Source organism: Sander lucioperca, chromosome 24 (assembly GCF_008315115.2).
Source record: "Sander lucioperca isolate FBNREF2018 chromosome 24, SLUC_FBN_1.2, whole genome shotgun sequence".
Lineage (NCBI taxonomy): Eukaryota > Metazoa > Chordata > Actinopteri > Perciformes > Percidae > Sander > Sander lucioperca.
The window spans coordinates 17,655,163-17,657,662 of record NC_050196.1 but is presented as its reverse complement, the minus strand read 5'-3'; the positions used below and the strand labels follow the sequence as shown (position 1 = coordinate 17,657,662).

Genomic DNA, 2,500 nt, shown 5'->3' with positions numbered 1-2,500 from the left:
CGGGACTATTGCCGTCCCTTTGGCGCTTTAAGTAAACGCGCTTGGTCGGGACTATCGCCGTCCCTTTAGCGCTATAAGTAAACGTGCTTGGTCGGGACTATTGGTGTCCCTTTGGCGCTATAAGTAAACGCGCTTGGTCGGGACTATCGCCGTCCCTTTGGCGCTATAAGTAAACGCTGTTGGTCGGGACTATTGGTGTCCCTTTGGCGCTATAAGTAAACGCGCTTGGTCGGGTCTATTGCCGTCCCTTTGGCGCTTTAAGTAAACGCGCTTGGTCGGGACTATTGCCGTCCCTTTAGCGCTATAAGTAAACGCGCTTGGTCGGGACTATTGGTGTCCCTTTGGCGCTATAAGTAAACGCGCTTGGTCGGGACTATCGCCGTCCCTTTGGCGCTATAAGTAAACGCTCTTGGTCGGGACTATGGGTGTCCCTTTGGCGCTATAAGTAAACGCGCTTGGTCGGGACTACTGCCGTCCCTTTAGCGCTATAAGTAAACGCGCTTGGTCGGGACTATTGCCGTCCCTTTAGCGCTATAAGTAAACGCGCTTGGTCGGGACTACTGCCGTCCCTTTAGCGCTATAAGTTAACGCGCTTGTTCGGGACTATTGCCGTCCCTTTAGCGCTATAAGTAAACGTGCTTGGTCGGGACTATTGCCGTCCCTTTAGCACTATAAGTAAACGCGCTTGGTCGGGACTATTGCCGTCCCTTTAGCGCTATAAGTTAACGCGCTTAGTCGGGACTATCGCCGTCCCTTTAGCGCTATAAGTTAACGTGCTTGGTCGGGACTATTGCCGTCCCTTTAGCGCTATAAGTAAACGTGCTTGGTCGGGACTATTGCCGTCCCTTTAGCGCTATAAGTTAACGCGCTTGGTCGGGACTATTGCCGTCCCTTTAGCGCTTTAAGTAAACGCGCTTGGTCGGGACTATTGCCGTCCCTTTGGCGCTATAAGTAAAAGCTCTTGTTCGGGACTATTGCCGTCCCTTTGGCGCTTTAAGTAAACGCGCTTGGTCGGGACTATTGCCGTCCCTTTGGCGCTATAAGTAAAAGCTCTTGTTCGGGACTATTGCCGTCCCTTTGGCGCTTTAAGTAAACGCGCTTGGTCGGGACTATTGCCGTCCATTTAGCGCTGTAAGTAAATGCGCTTCGTCGGGACTATCGCCGTCCCTTTAGCACTTTAAGTAAACGCTCTTGGTCGGGACTATTGCCGTCCCTTTGGCGCTTTAAGTAAACTCGCTTGGTCGGGACTATTGCCGTCTGTTTAGCGCTATAAGTTAACGCGTTTGGTCGGGACTATTGCCGTCCCTTTGGCGCTTTAAGTAAACGCGCTTGGTCGGGACTATTGCCGTCCCTTTAGCGCTATAAGTAAACGTGCTTGGTCGGGACTATTGGTGTCCCTTTGGCGCTATAAGTAAACGCGCTTGGTCGGGACTATCGCCGTCCCTTTGGCGCTATAAGTAAACGCTCCTGGTCGGGACTATTGGTGTCCCTTTGGCGCTATAAGTAAACGCGCTTGGTCGGGACTACTGCCGTCCCTTTAGCGCTATAAGTAAACGCGCTTGGTCGGGACTATTGCCGTCCCTTTAGCGCTATAAGTAAACGCGCTTGGTCGGGACTACTGCCGTCCCTTTAGCGCTATAAGTAAACGCGCTTGGTCGGGACTACTGCCGTCCCTTTAGCGCTATAAGTTAACGCGCTTGTTCGGGACTATTGCCGTCCCTTTAGCGCTATAAGTAAAAGCTCTTGTTCGGGACTACTGCCGTCCATTTAGCGCTATAAGTAAACGTGCTTGGTCGGGACTATTGGTGTCCCTTTGGCGCTATAAGTAAAAGCTCTTGGTCGGGACTATTGCCGTCCCTTTAGCGCTATAAGTAAACGTGCTTGGTCGGGACTATTGCTGTCCCTTTAGCACTATAAGTTAACGCGCTTAGTCGGGACTATCGCCGTCCCTTTAGCGCTATAAGTTAACGCGCTTGGTCGGGACTATTGGTGTCCCTTTAGCGCTATAAGTAAACGTGCTTGGTTGGGACTATTGGTGTCCCTTTAGCGCTATAAGTAAACGTGCTTGGTCGGGACTATTGCCGTCCCTTTAGCGCTATAAGTTAACGCGCTTGGTCGGGACTATTGGTGTCCCTTTAGCGCTATAAGTAAACGTGCTTGGTTGGGACTATTGGTGTCCCTTTAGCGCTATAAGTAAACGTGCTTGGTCGGGACTATCGCCGTCCCTTTAGCGCTATAAGTAAACGTGCTTGGTTGGGACTATTGGTGTCCCTTTAGCGCTATAAGTAAACGTGCTTGGTCGGGACTATTGCCGTCCCTTTAGCGCTATAAGTAAACGTCTTGGTCGGGACTATTGCCGTCCCTTTAGCGCTTTAAGTAAACGCGCTTGATCGGGACTATTGCCGTCCCTTTAGCGCTATAAGTAAAAGTGCTTGGTCGGGACTATTGCCGTCCCTTTAGACATTATGGCTGATATTCTAAATCCTTATGGAGAAAATCA

General features: G+C 50.8%; 1 pseudogene; it reads right to left on the bottom strand.

Annotated features, from left to right (window-relative positions):
• LOC116062387 overlaps positions 1 to 2,500 on the bottom strand; it is a 61,823-nt pseudogene that overhangs the window by 6,265 nt on the left and 53,058 nt on the right.